Below are 14,598 nucleotides of genomic sequence, written 5' to 3' on the forward strand. Positions count from 1 at the left end.
CGATCGTCTCCATGGGAGAATAGCAGCCTGCATTGCTGCGAAAGGTGGATATACACTGTACTAGTGCCGACATTGTGCATGCTCTGTTGCCTGTGTCTATGTGCCTGTGGTTCTGTCAGTGTGATCATGTGATGTATCTGACCCCAGGAATGTGCAATAAAGTTTCCCCCTCCTGGGACAATGAATTCTCGGTGTTCTTATTTCAATTTCCAGGAGTGTATTTCTGTATTGAATAAGCATGCCTTCGTCTTCTTCTTTTGCTGACGCCTTTGTCCCGCAGTTCGCAGGTTCGGCGTGGTTACAAGCCGATTTGGCAATGTTAATATGAAGGGGTGGCCAGAGGCCCTTCTTGCCGCCACCCCGAACCCCCCTGGGACAGAAACAGTGTACCCCAGCTGTCTGCATCGAGTGTAAATTATGAAATAGTGTGAACGTGTTTCAGATGTCTGCGAGTCGTGTGACTCAGGCGGGAGGTGGGATGTGGAAAACAGCCCAGAAACCATATGGCTGGCTGTTGTGGCCGAGCGGTTCTAGGCGCCTCAGTCTGGAACCACGCGACCGCTACAGTCGCAGTTTCGAATCCTGCCTCTGGCATGGATGTGTGTGATGTCGTTAAGTTGGTTAGGTTTAAGTAGTTCTAAATTGTAGGGGGCTAATGATCTCAGATGTTAAGTCCCATAGTGCTCAGAGACATTTGAACCATTTTGAAAAACCACATCCAGGTGGCCGGCACACCGGTCCTTGTCGTTAAGTCGCCGGGCGCATTCGATCCGGGGCCGGCGCGCCTACCCGAGTCCAGGAAGCAGCGCATTAGCGCGCTCGGCTTAACCTGGCAGAAATTTGTGGTGAGGTTCTATGGGACCAAACTGCTGAGGTCATCAGTCTAAAGACTTACACACTACGTAATCTAACTTAAACTAACTTACGCTCAGGACAACACACACAGCAACGCCCGATGGAGGACTCGAAGCTCTGACGAGGGGAGCCGCGCGAACCATGACAAGGCGTCGAGACCGCGCAGCTAACCTGGCGGGCATATTTGAATACCCATGCCTATACCAGTTTATTTGGCGCTTCACTGTGCTTTCTTAAAGTTCCTTGCCTGATGTTGTATGACTGGACTAAATACCTGTTTTCTTAATATTACCTGCACACAGCGCTGCCAGCATTTCTCAAAAATTGCGTTTTTAAATTTTGCTAAATATGTGACAGGTCTCTGATTTCTCGGATGCCCAAAGCGCGGCCTCACAATGTATAAAACCTAACTGCTGGATCTTTTGTTTTTCAGACCAAGCTGTAGGCAACACGCTGCTGAAAGCTTTTACGAAAATAACTGGATGTGTAGATTTCTTTTCTGGGATGAACACATTTCTTCTTGTGCAAATGATGAAAGTGTTGTGTCCACCCCCACATTTCGTGTAACAGCCTTTTGTGGTCCTATGTTCGAGCTAGCTACTGTTACTTGTGCACATACATTAGCATGAGAAACTGGACTATGACATTCATTATTATCCTTACTATCATTCCTTGCTTGCTCCTTAATGTTATTCCATTCCTCTTATAATTTCCCCAGTTGTGTTCCTACTTGGTTTGCTTATGATCCTTCCAATTAGGTAGATCCTGTGTAAGCGTTCTTTATATCTGACCTAACCCAATTTGTATCTTTAATACTGACACATCGGTAATCGTTTGCTCAAGAGCTTTCCGTAGCTCTGTCTCTAGCCTGTTACCAATTCAACTCTCTTACTCTCGTACAAAATCGTCAACTTGTTTCTTATGTTTTGTTGCAATGTCATCTACTTGTGTGGCTATCTGTTGAATTGTGGATTGTAGTATTGTGTGTTCTAACGGTATTATATCAAAACCATTTGGCCGGCCGGAGTGGCCGAGCGGTTAAAGGCGCTACAGTCTGGAACCGCACGACCACTACGGTCGCAGGTTCGAATCCTGCCTAGGGCATGATGTGTGTGATGTCCTTAGGTTAGTTAGGTTTAAGTAGTTCTAAGTTCTAGGGGACTTATGACCACAGCAGTTGAGTCCCATAGTGCTCAGAGCCATTTGAACCAAAACCATTTGTCCGTGTTTTAATGTGTTCTGGCATGTCTTATACTGTAGTGTTCAGCGTTGGAATGTCACTAGTTATTCTTTATAAGTCACCGTGCATGACTTCAGTGACGTGATTCGAAACGTCTGTTTTCAAAGTGTTGTGCATCTGAGTAAGATTACGAACGTCGTTAGTCAAACCCTCCAATTTTGCTACAGTGTTGTCAGGTTTTTGATTGTTTTCTTCAAGTTTTTGATTCAGTGCAGTACTGCTCACTGGTACTATATAGCACCGCCCACCGCTGCCCTCAACATTTTCAACATCACTTTCGGATACATGTAAAGTCTTCTCTTCCTCTGAGCTTCCTAAGACTGTAGTTTCAAACTTAGTTTTAACTATAACAGAGTTGAAACTTCCTGGCAGATTAAAACTGTGTGCCCGACCGAGACTCGAGCTCGGGACCTTTGCCTTTCGCGGGCAAGTGCTGTACCAACTGAGCTACCGAAGCACGACTCACGCCCGGTACTCACAGCTTTACTTCTGCCAGTACCTCGTCTCCTACCTTCCAAATTTTACAGAAGCTCTCCTGCGAACCTTGCAGAACTAGCACTCCTGAAAGAAAGGATATTGCGGAGACATGGCTTAGCCACAGCCTGGGGGATGTTTCCAGAATGAGATTTTCACTCTGCAGCGGAGTGTGCGCTGATATGAAACTTCCTGGCAGATTAAAACTGTGTGCCCGACCGAGACTCGAACTCGGGACCTTTGCCTTTTGCGGGCAAGTGCTCTACCAACTGAGCTACCGAAGCACGACTCACGCCCGGTACTCACAGCTTTACTTCTGCCAGTACCTCGTCTCCTACCTGCCAAACTTTACAGAAGCTCTCCTGCGAACCTTGCAGAACTAGCACTCCTGAAAGAAAGGATATTGCGGAGACATGGCTTAGCCACAGTCTGGGGGATGTTTCCAGAATGAGATTTTCACTCTGCAGCGGAGTGTGCGCTGATATGAAACTTCCTGGCAGATTAAAACTGTGTGCCCGACCGAGACTCGAACTCGGGACCTTTGCCTTTCGCGGGCAAGTGCTCTACCAACTGAGCTACCGAAGCACGACTCACGCCCGGTACTCACAGCTTTACTTCTGCCAGTACCTCGTCTCCTACCTTCCAAACTTTACAGAAGCTCTCCTGCGAACCTTGCAGAACTAGCACTCCTGAAAGAAAGGATATTGCGGAGACATGGCTTAGCCACAGCCTGGGGGATGTTTCCAGAATGAGATTTTCACTCTGCAGCGGAGTGTGCGCTGATATGAAACTTCCTGGCAGATTAAAACTGTGTGCCCGACCGAGACTCGAACTCGGGACCTTTGCCTTTCGCGGGCAAGTGCTCTACCAACTGAGCTACCGAAGCACGACTCACGCCCGGTACTCACAGCTTTACTTCTGCCAGTACCTCGTCTCCTACCTTCCAAACTTTACAGAAGCTCTCCTGCGAACCTTGCAGAACTAGCACTCCTGAAAGAAAGGATATTGCGGAGAGATGGCTTAGCCACAGCCTGGGGGATGTTTCCAGAATGAGATTTTCACTCTGCAGCGGAGTGTGCGCTGATATGAAACTTCCTGGCAGATTAAAACTGTGTGCCCGACCGAGACTCGAACTCGGGACCTTTGCCTTTCGCGGGCAAGTGCTCTACCAACTTTTTTTTTTTTTTTGCTTAGGGCCTCCCATCTCCCCTTCTAGCCCTTCCATTCGCTCTCCTTCATGCGCCTTCTTCGGCGAGCTTCAGTGCCCCACTTTTTTTGTTGTTGTTGTTTTTAATGGGTTATGAAACTGAATTGCCTCTTGAAGAAAATGTTAGAAAATTGTAAATAGTAATCCGAACTGATTACGGTGAAAATAACTCTTTCTATAATACTATTGACTGCATTAACAGAACGCAAAATATTCTTCCATTAGAATTTAAACAAAAGTGAGAGAAGCAAAAATAAAAAGTAAGATAGGAAATTAAACTTCTTCAGTGATGCACGTCTTTTGCATGAGAATAGTTTTTCCTTACTATTCTTGTGCTGTGGCATGACTCCTGTTACTTCGTGGGAAAACATGCTTTTTCGGGCTTCTGTTGAGGCCTTTACGGCTACTGTATCGGTCCCGGGGCACACGAAGTCCCCACCGTACCTCACCCTCAACAGCAATCCCCTACTTTCGCAGTCTGTCTTGTTCGGTCGATTTCATATTATTTAGGTATTAACGGATGCCTTGTTTCTGAAACAAAATTTGCATCATATTTCCGAACTTCTTTTTATGGTCTTTGTTCCGGTATATTTTGAAGTATTCGTCCTTCATATATTCTCGATATTCTCGTAGATTATCATTGCCTTTGTTGTTAACAACATAATTGACAAAATTTCCGAATAGCCACAAGATGACATTGTTTTTTTGTGGTGGAAAGGAAATTTCTTCTGGGAAGAGTATATCGTTTAATGTGATTTCTCTTCCATCGGTCCGTTTGAGAAAAGCGACTTGCAATACAATGTCATTCCAAATATTCTTGTATCCATTACAGATGAAGCGATGCTTTAAGGAGTCCAAATTGTGACATTTTGGGCACACATTGGTTGCTTGTAGTCCTATTGAATACAGTTTTTCATTGGTACTAATAATGTCGTTGACAACTTTGTACCATGACGCTTGCACTTCCGTAGTCAGTGTTTTGTTATTTATATTTGCCCATATTTTTTCCCAGTTTTTGTTTGGATACTTCAGCTCCATTTTATTTTGGTTTTCGCGTGATCGTAACTTCTCAACTATATATTTACTTGTCCTCTTATTTTTGTCTGTTAAAATGCATGTCAAGTAGCTTAATTCTACATAAAAATCCTTAATATGCTTTAGGTTATAATTTATGTTGCTTCCGGGCTTAAGAAGGTCAAATAGAGCGGCAGTTACGCTGTTCGGCTGTGTCTCTATAAGTTTCAGCGTTCTTTTAATGAAGAGGGCAGTGTTTTTCCTCCGAAGGTCTGTCAGCCCTAGGCCTCCGTTTTCGGGTCTCGATGTAGTCGTTCCTACTGCTACTCTAAAAATATGGCCTTTCCATACGTATCGACAGATTGTGCTCATTATAGATTTCACTATGTCTGGAGGTGTGGGTAAGATCTGAGCGACATATGCAGCTTTCGAAAGAACTGCACAGTTGATTAGTTTAATTCTTTGCTTGATATTTAAGTCTCTCGTTTCATGCAGTATTAAGCTGCCTCTGATTTTTCCTAACACCTGTTTCCAATTAGCTGCCGTCGTTCTTAATGGGCAACTGTAAAAAGTTATGCCCAAAGCAGTGTGACGGTCCACCCTGCTTGCCCACGGTAGCTGCACATTGTCAAGACCATGTAAATTTAAAAAGGAACTTTTCGTTTCATTTATCCTCGCACCAGTTGCCGTGCAATAAAGCAATAACTTGTCTGTTAGCTGGGCACAGTCATCATCGCTCCTTACTAGAACTCCCACATCGTCAGCGTATGCATTTGTAACCGTCTTCAGCCCAGCTATTGTTATGCCTTCTAAGGTTGTGTTCAAAAGCCGTAAAAGGGGTTCCAGGGAAACCACATAAAACAACATGGACAAAGGACTTCCCTGAGGAACTCCACTAGATATCAATACTTCATTAGTATATTGTCCATTGATCGAGATTTTGGTTCGTATGCCTCTGACGATGTTCATTAAAACCGCTAAGTTGCCATCATTGAAACCTATGTGTTTCAAGATGCTGAACAGATATCCGTAGTTGACTCTGTCAAACGCTTTAGCAAAATCAATGAAGGCAATGCCTCCATCCGCTGACGATGATGAGAAAATAGAAATAATGTCTCGATATTCACATACAGACTTAAAAATGGTACGTCGAGGGAGACACGTCTGGTGGCATCCAATGACTTTTCCTAAAATCGGTACCATTCGTTCTTTAATTACACGCGCAACTACCTTGTAATCTGAGTTCATCAGACTGATCGGCCTCATTTTAGTAATATCTTTCGTGTCCGTACTTCTTCCCTTTGGAAGTAGTACAATTACACTTTCCTTGAAAGCAGCAGGAATTGCCTCTCCCCTCAGGACGTCATTAACTACTTCCGTGAATTGGGAACCTATTAGGTGCCAAAAGGTCCTATAAAACTCCACAGGCAGGCCGTCTGGGCCTGGAGACTTACGTGAAGGTGAAGATTTGAGTATATCAAAAACCTCGTCATTCGTAATGTCTATCGTTAAACCTCTGTTCTCCTCCTCTGTAATGACTGCCTCTATTCCGGAGTTCTGTAAAAACTCTTGTACTGAGTTGTCGTCAGTAGCATTTCCAGAATATAATTGCTGAAAATATCTATGTGCTTCAGTTAAGATATCCCTTTGTTCTGTCAGGACTCTGTTATCTTCCGTTCTGAGGCTGGCAATAAAATTTCTTCTTCTGTTTTTTGTGTGTTGTATCAAGTGGTAGATGGAGGTATTTTCTGCCTCCACCGTCGTCCTAGTGTGTGATTTGACTTGTAATCCCTCCAAATGTACCCTCTTGATACTTATCATTTTGGCTTTAACGTTTTTAATATTGATAAAGACGTCTTGAGACATTGGTTGGTCGTAAAGGTCTCTTAAGCAAGAGTAGTAAAACTCCATTGTGTGTCTTGACCACATTGCCCTTTCCTTGGCGTAAGATATCAGCGCTGCCCTTATCTTTTTCTTAGCGGCCATAGTCCACCATTCAATAGTTGTTCCATATTTAGTACGCATCCTTAACACAGACTGCCAAGTTTCTTGCATCTTGAAAGCTAGAGCGTTTTCAGAGAGGGTATTGATATTTAATTTCCATAGTGGGCGACCCCAATATGTCTTTTGCCTGGTTAATTTGATGCTGCACCTCACTCCGAGGTGGTCAGAGAAGGCAGCTGGTATCACCTCGATACTACAGACTTTAGTGTCTAAAGTGGGGATGACATATATTCTGTCGATTCTGCTCTGTGTAGCACCAGTGGTATATGTGAAGCGAGCCAGCGCCGGATATTTTATTTCCCACGCGTCAAACCACTTCATGTTGGTGACCAACGCCTGCAGTTCTTGCGAGAAGTTAAAATTTTGTCGCTGATCCTTTTTATTTAAAACGCAATTAAAATCTCCACCAATGACAATTTCTGCAGGGTTTTCTTGGAGTAGAAATACAATGTCACTTTTAAAAAAGGCTGCCCTCTCTCGTCTCGCATTGTTGCCTGAAGGTGCGTATAGGTTTATAAAAGTGGTGTTAAAAATTTTGCAGCTAATTCCCCTCCCCGACTCTAAAAGGCACACGTTTGTCATCTCGATTCCTTCTTTAGCAAGGATGGCTGTTCCACACGCGTTTTCTGGAGCCACATTCAACACCTCTTTGTACCCTGAAACAGACAATTCTTTGACGTTAACTTCCTGCAGGAAGGCGATGTCTGTATCTGACTGAACAGAGAGTCCTTCAGTGCTTGACTCTGAATTTTATTTATGTTTAAGGTGGTCACGTTATATGTATGTTCCACTGTGAGACGCTACGAGACAGTAGACAGAGGACACGATATTGGAACCGCGTACAATAACTTCAGGTTAGATATATGTAGTGTTATTTTATTTTACTTTTATACCATTGACGGTTTTCCTTCTTTTTTCTTTTTTGTTTCTTTCTTCTTAGAGTTCGGTGTGACAATTTTTAATAAAAAAATTCTTCCTCAAAATCCCCTTCCGCCCCCATTTTACCGGTCTGATCCTCCTTTTCGTCCGCCCAGTTAAATCGTGGCTCGGTGATGTCGTGTCCATGTCCTCGTCCAAGTCTGGTTTCATTGTCCATATCTGATGCCGTATTGTCATGCAAGAGTTCATATGTTGCGGGTGGCGTGTCAGCTCGTTCTGGTCCCTTGTTCCGATCCGAAGACTCGCCGACCACTTCCTTTTGTGTATCTTCGTCCTTCCTTTCGGTCTCCTGTATCTTCCTCAGCCGCTCTCTTAAAGGAGGGGCCAAATTCTCTGCAGCTTGATGTGCTCTGCGTCTCTTTTTATTTTTTGATGATTTCGGTGAAATCGTCGGTGAAACCTTTGGTGAACTTCCCGGCGACTCCATGGAAGGTCGAGGAGAAGTCACCTGTCCCGCCTTCGTGGCGGAAGATTTTTGAGCTCCGTTAATTTCGGAGTCGGCAGTTGCTGCTGGTTCTACGACGCGTGAGACGGGTGGTGTCATTGGTTCGTCTTCTTGCGCCCCTCCTTTTCTTTTGACGTTTCCTGAACCTGTCCGTGGTGTCCTATCATCTGTGTGGTTGTCAGTTTTCTGTTGTATCACTGCCTCTTTATGTCCATCTACTGTAGTTCCCTCTGGGATGTTGGCCTTTTCGTGTGTAACTACCGCTTCGCACTCTGCCATGTCTACATCAGGTATGATCGATGAAGCTTGTCGCTCGTTGGAAGAGTTGTCAGACTCAGAGGGCAAGCACGGTGCGTCCTCAGTGACGTCATTACTGGCCAGATTCTGATTGTCATCGTTAGTCAACTCCGCGGTGCTTCCCGTTTCCGTGCGCGCGTCGGAAGGTCCCGCCTGCTCGGCCGTATTCTGTTGATAGGGGGCCCGGCTAGCTGCCGCGGCAGCGTACGTCACTTGCATGCTGACAACTTGTCCTGGGACAGCCGCCTCGTTAGTCGGTAACTGAGGAACACGCCTTCTACTGCACTCACTTCTGACGTGCCCTGTGGCGTTACATAACGCACAAGTCCGAGGCTGCCCATCATAAATTATGAGAGCGCGATGGCCACAAATATTCAAGTAAGATGGGATATGTCGTAAGAGCTCAATCTTAATCTGTCCAACTCCATTCAAAACCGGAAACATGTGTTGCTCCGACCATTTTTCTGCAATATTAGATATAACCCTACCATAGGGCTGAAGAGCAGCATTGATTGCTCCGGCAGGGACCTCGAACGGCAGTTCGAAAACTCTCATTGTTCGAATACCTAGCCCAGCATGGGAAACAAGAACGTCACTAACAGTTCCGTCTGCATGATTAAATTTCATTTTGCCGCCACACTTGTCAACTATCGAGGAGCACAAGTCAGAGGAAATCAATTTCAAAAAGACAGAATTGGAAACAAAAGAAAGATGAACGCCAATAATTTCGTCTCCCGTGATCTTAACTGTTTCTGAAAGCCACCTTTTGATCTCAAAGGCCTTTGGTCTTTTACAGGTCCAATCAAAAGCGAATCTAACGGTATCTCTTCTTTCACAGTTAATTTCGTTCATTTTGTCATTTTATATCACTGAAAGATGCAAAGTAAACAAGGAGCTCTACTGACCTTCGTAACAGCCACACAGCCGCTGTTTACGCCAGCCCTCCTAGCGATGCCGCCACACGTCCGTCCGGCTCGGCGGCCGAGCAGCGAATGTCTATCTGAGCTATCGAAGCACGACTCACGCCCGGTACTCACAGCTTTACTTCTGCCGGTACCTCGTCTCCTACCTTCCAAACTTTACAGAAGCTCTCCTGCGAACCTTGCAGAACTAGCACTCCTGAAAGAAAGGATATTGCGGAGACATGGCTTAGCCACAGCCTGGGGGATGTTTCCAGAATGAGATTTTCACTCTGCAGCGGAGTGTGCGCTGATATGAAACTTCCTGGCAGATTAAAACTGTGTGCCCGACCGAGACTCGAACTCGGGACCTTTGCCTTTCGCGGGCAGTTGAGTCCCATAGTGCTCAGAGCCATTTGAACCAAAACCATTTGTCCGTGTTTTAATGTGTTCTGCCATGTCTTATACTGTAGTGTTCAGCGTTGGAATGTCACTAGTTATTCTTTATAAGTCACCGTGCATGACTTCAGTGACGTGATTCGAAACGTCTGTTTTCAAAGTGTTGTGCATCTGAGTAAGATTACGAACGTCGTTAGTCAAACCCTCCAATTTTGCTGCAGTGTTGTCAGGTTTTTGATTGTTTTCTTCAAGTTTTTGATTCAGTGCAGTACTGCTCACTGGTACTATATAGCACCGCCCACCGCTGCCCTCAACATTTTCAACATCACTTTCGGATACATGTAAAGTCTTCTCTTCTTCTGAGCTTCCTAAGACTGTAGTTTCAAACTTAGTTTTAACTATAACAGAGTTTATGAACTTCCGAACTTATGTATCCTTCTGTTTCTTATTCGTCTAACGTTCACTACATAAATAGTTCACCGATGACACTAACTAACTTTTGCTATGAAAAATGTTTCTTCGCAAAACAATTGCGTAACGCTAAGCGTGTTTGCACTCTACAACATGAATGTTTCCGCCATCTTGTAAAACATTTACGTAATGAAAAATTATTACAAAAATAATGAAGTTTGAAACTGCTTGAAAAGAAAGCAAATTCTATACGTAGCACAATGGGCTCGTAAAAAAATCTATTCTACTCCCACATTTAACTTTTACACGCGCTACAAATGAGTACTGATGTTCTTTACCTGACGTGTTGTTTTGCTGCCGTCGGGAAAATATTTCAGAATCGTCTTTTTTCCTGATTTTTCTGTTTTGGTTTTACTGTGTCAGACTTTTGGAAATTATTTGCTGAGCGTCATGCGCTCAGTTGCATAGGGCATGAAACAAAGAAACATTTATGAACAATAATGTTGTTGCTTTGTACATATGTATGTGATAAATATGATGCATATGTGTGTGTTTACGACGTGTAAACGGTCGCCTGTGTAAATTCTCCTTCTCTGTGACGTGAGTTTACTCACGGGGACAGAAAAATAGTCGACTGTGTAGTCAGATACGCCTGCAATTTGAGGGCGATTCTCGATTAGATCGTTAGTCGCAGCACACAGAACGGATTTACGTTAGCGAATGAGGTACGAATGGGTTATTTCCTAGTGCTATATTTCATTTTTATGATTATTTTTACGATCTAGGAAAAAAATATACCTGTCTCGCTTTATATGGGTATGTAGGAGGCAGAGGGCTTTTCTGATGAGCTGACCTGGAGAAAACTGTTATTCCTTTTACGTGTTGGCCTTGAGATCGGGAAGTTAAAGACTACAAGCTCTTGAAAAGGATGAGAGTTGCTCTCTTAATTTTTAGGTTCCGCGCAAGCGGCCATTTGACACAGTCCAAGCCAGTCAGGAATTAATCTGTTTGCACTTACCTCCTTTTACAGCCCCGAAGAACCGCTAAACTCCTTCACCTTTTCTATGCCACAGGGGTATAATAATAATGATGTACACCGAATTCTTCAGTTGAATGGTTATTATTAAATAATACACCCATTTGCGTAAGCCCTACTCAACGCAAAAAAGGTAAGATTTAGAATGTGGCAAAACAAGCTCAATCTTAACATGTCTACTGTTTTTCTACAGAAATCATAATATTCTATCTGGCACCGAAATGATTTACTGTAACGTTGCATAACTTAATTTAGGCTCTCTTATTGTGAAGCTGCACACTATCAAATGTAATGGCTTTCAAAAGAAAATAAAAACAGGCTGTTTAACATTTTGCACTCTTAAACCGTTCATTGGATTTCACTCATATGATGCAAGGTCATATATACATGTGTTAGATAGCTACACACAAAATATCAATATAATAAACTAAATAGTTTTCTCAGAATTAACGTTGCTTTGTAAGTCATGGCTTCAATTACTTCACCCTACATGAATCCACTAAATACATGTGGTCTCGTACTGGTTTAGTTAATGAAAATCTGTTAACTGTAAGCTTCTGTGTCACTCCGAGTGTGTTTCATGACATGTTCGGTCAGAGAGTTAGCTACCCTCTGCAATAAAGAAACGGATCAACAAAGTTCCTGAACGGATGTTATGGGACGTCCAGCTCGAAGAAATACAACGAGCAATATGGAACAAAATGAGATCAACAAAGAATTTAAAAAAAAAGAAGTGGTCAGTGCGACAGAATGTCAATCCTAAGGGCCAGGATTCGGTTCCCGGCTGGGTCGGAGATTTTCTCCGCTCAGGGACTGGGTGTTGTGTTGTCCTTATCATCATCATCATTTCATCAGCAACGAAGCATACGAGTGTGGGATTTGTGTGTGGAGTGGCTGCTTAGGACGGATATAGGGTTCCATATTGGTTTGATTCCTGTGGATGCTATCGATAGGTGGGACTACACTAGGCAGGGCCTTCACCTCAATAGGAAAAGGAAGGGAAAACTTTCTGGGTTGACTGCAGAAAACTTAAGGGGGGACACTGTCACAAGTGGTAAAATACAGTGGTCGCAGGTGTCAGGGGGGTGCCTTTTTTAGGATAGGGAAGGGGAAAGAAAACGAGTTTTAAGAGAGATTGGCAGACACACCCAGTTTGAGAAAACAGATGAACAGGAGTCAGATTTTAGCATACAGCCTACATTTAAGCAATGTATAACAGAAATTAATCAGAAACTGCCAGTTAATCTTCGCCAAAGCAGTTATAATCCCATTAGTATGCAGTATCAGTTATTTTTATTACACCAGAACATTCCGGGACTCAGAAATAAAGTTGATGAACTACTCATTTGTGTTGATGAAATGAATTCAACTAACTAAATTGACATAATCTGCCTCTCTGAACATCAAGTGACCACTGGTATAGATATGTTAGCATTTCAGGATTTAAGCTAGCTTCCTACTTCTGCGGAGTAGATATGGATGGAGGAGGGGTTGCCATATTTATTAAAAACTGCCATAAATTCAAGATCATTGACATTAATAAATTCTGTTTAGAGCAGCATCTAGAAGCATGTGCAACAGAAGTAGAGTTCTATAACAGATCCTATATAATAGTAACTATTTACCGAACACCTGCAGGAAATTATAATATATTCATAAATCATCTAGAAGCTCTTTTGGGTTATTTAACAGGAAGAAACAAAGAAATTTTGATTGCTGGTGACTTAAATACAGATTTTCTAAAGAAATCTTCCAGTAAACATTTACTGCAGTTAGTAATGTTGTCTTTCAATCTAACTCACACTGTAAACTTTCCAACTAGGATCACTAAATCCTCAAGGACAGCCATTGATAATATTTTTATAGACAAATCAAAGGAACAAAATCATATCATAAAACCTGTAATAAATGGACTATCAGATCATGACATGCTGCTCCTTGTTTTAGATGTAAATTCTAAGCAGATTATCAAGACTACTAAATGTGAGTACAGGAGGGTAGTCAATCAACCAAAAATTGAGTGTTTTAGAAAACTGCTCAAAGATGTGAACTGGAAAGATGTTTATAGTGCTCATGACATGAATGTCGGACGACGTGTGTGTTGGCCGGTGATCGCTTATGGGTTGCCTGTGAGTGCCCACGCGTGATTCGTCCTTGTTATTGCACGGTCGCTGCCGTTAGTATTGTCTGGTCCTTCGTGCAAGTGTCCGTCAAACTGTGCATAGCTTGTGATATTGACTGCTCAGTTATTTTAGTTCTGTCTCCGTGCTGATGTGTGGCAGTCAGTCAGTTGGTGTGGATCAGCGAGGAAATCTCTGTGTGGTGCAGTGGGCTGGACCCGCTGGCAGTCTCTACGTAGTGTCAGAGTGTGTGGGAGCTGTTCCGATTGCTATGGGGTTCGTGGCTCACCGACCCAGGACATCAAAGTTATCGAAGCCAGTCTGTTCACATTGTGCCGTTGGTTTTCATGGCTGGCTGTTTGGGGCATTCCCGTGAGCAACAGCGAGTGTTCGAATTGGCGGAAGTTTGGCCACCATCCGGTGGAGTTTAACTGCATTTTGGTTATTTGAAGACCAAGTGCACCAGCGGAATTTTCTGCCTTGTGGCCGTTAGCGTTCTGGTTACCTGCCCAGCCAGTGTCGTTTCCTCGCCGTGTTGTCGCTGTCCATCACGTGTGTGTAGTTTTGACAGCTTATGCATACTTGATTGTGGCTAGCTAGGCCTTTTACGTTTTGACTTTGGAATTCCTTGTCTACTGGTCGGGTGGAAAGCAAGTCGTCTTGTCGGTGGGTCCGTTGACTGTCTCTCGGTTGAGTTGCCGGCGGATCGGATATAGTTGGGCCGACTACCTGTCTCCCCTAAGCGAATGGTAATATTTGAAGTGCAGACCGAACCCTGTAAACTTCTGAGTGCCGCTAACTGTACTGCCTTTTCTTATTGGTGTTTGATGGTGTATTTTAATGTCTCATAGCCGATGATTTGAATTTGTATGCTTTTACTTGGGTTTTTAATAATGGGCCTTCAGCCGCTTTAAAATTGAAAGTTCCTTACTTGTCAAGTCTTGCATTGTTTGGACCTTCAGCCTCATTTAAAATATTTTTCTGGATAAAGCTTTGGGCCTTCTGCCTTTTGGAAATTCATTGTAGTTGTTTTTCAATCGTGGGCTTTCAGCCGTCTTAAAATTAAAATTCCTTGCTTGTAAATCTTAGAGTGTTTGGGCCTTCAGCCTCATTTGAAATATTATTTAAGAATCTATGCTATTCCGGCCTTTCGAAAATTTATTGTAGTTGTGTTTTAAATCATGGGCCTTCAGCCGTTTTAAAAATTAAAGAGGTTGTGCCCTTAAGCTATAAGACTGTGTGACATATTCAGTCGATA

At 43.4% G+C, this 14,598-nt stretch overlaps 1 non-coding gene across 1 annotated transcript; it reads right to left on the reverse strand.

Annotated features, from left to right (window-relative positions):
* Positions 1 to 2,779: 2,779 nt before the first annotated feature.
* Trnal-caa lies at positions 2,780 to 2,854 on the reverse strand. The gene has a single exon. It is a non-coding gene; the product is annotated as a tRNA-Leu (tRNA).
* Positions 2,855 to 14,598: the final 11,744 nt, after the last annotated feature.

Source organism: Schistocerca americana, chromosome 9 (genome assembly GCF_021461395.2).
Source record: "Schistocerca americana isolate TAMUIC-IGC-003095 chromosome 9, iqSchAmer2.1, whole genome shotgun sequence".
Lineage (NCBI taxonomy): Eukaryota > Metazoa > Arthropoda > Insecta > Orthoptera > Acrididae > Schistocerca > Schistocerca americana.